Source organism: Meleagris gallopavo, chromosome 30, assembly GCF_000146605.3.
Source record: "Meleagris gallopavo isolate NT-WF06-2002-E0010 breed Aviagen turkey brand Nicholas breeding stock chromosome 30, Turkey_5.1, whole genome shotgun sequence".
Taxonomy (NCBI): domain Eukaryota; kingdom Metazoa; phylum Chordata; class Aves; order Galliformes; family Phasianidae; genus Meleagris; species Meleagris gallopavo.
This window is the reverse complement of record NC_015040.2, coordinates 3939888-3940740: the sequence shown is the minus strand read 5'-3', so window position 1 is coordinate 3940740 and position 853 is coordinate 3939888.

Genomic DNA, 853 nt, shown 5'->3' with positions numbered 1-853 from the left:
TCAGCGCGGCTCCGGCACCGCCCGCCCCGCCCCCACGCTCGGACCGAGAGCCGCAACGCGGAGCTGCTGACGGACCGCCCCACTGGGCAGCGCTGCTATTGCTAATATAAACGCACGGACGTGAACATAAAAACCACAGAAATCGCACGCAAGATGTGGATTAAGGTTAAACTTAAAGGGCCCTAAGTATCTCCGTGCAGCACAAACCCAGCTGAAGGACTCTCTTATCCGTGCATTCTTCTGCGTTCATTGCTAGGGAAGGTCACCAGCCCCAAACACTGACTTAACATTAAAGAATAGCACAAAAAGCTGGGTTTACAAGTTACTGAAAGTTAGAGCCTAATTAAAATCTCTCAAAAAAAACACCAATATTGAATTAATTTCTCCTTACCAGAATAAACACAACATTAAATTTACTTTTACCCTTAAATAGAACTTTTTTATTCAACCAAATCCAAAATGATCCCAAAACTTCCTCAGGTTTACAGATATTTTTCTGTTCAAAGTCCCTTACGTATTGCTTAGGAAAAAACCCTTACATTGAAATTCGTATCTAAAAATGAATTTGTTGGGGGAAAAAAGTGAGAATCCTTTTTTGAGACACCCATATCTACTTCTCCAAAGAAAAATGGAATCGTGAGGGGAAAACGACTTCTTTTTTCCAAGTTACATCGATACTTTACTCAGCTTCACAATAACGAAGTGACTTCCACGCGACCCACAGCGCGGTGACAGCAGGGATGGAGCGAGGATGGCGCAGAGCTGCACGGCTGTGGGTTCAGTCAGCCACAATCCACTGCACATCAGGCACCCAATGCTGAGCAACACAATTTCAAGTTGGCTTTTTTTTTTT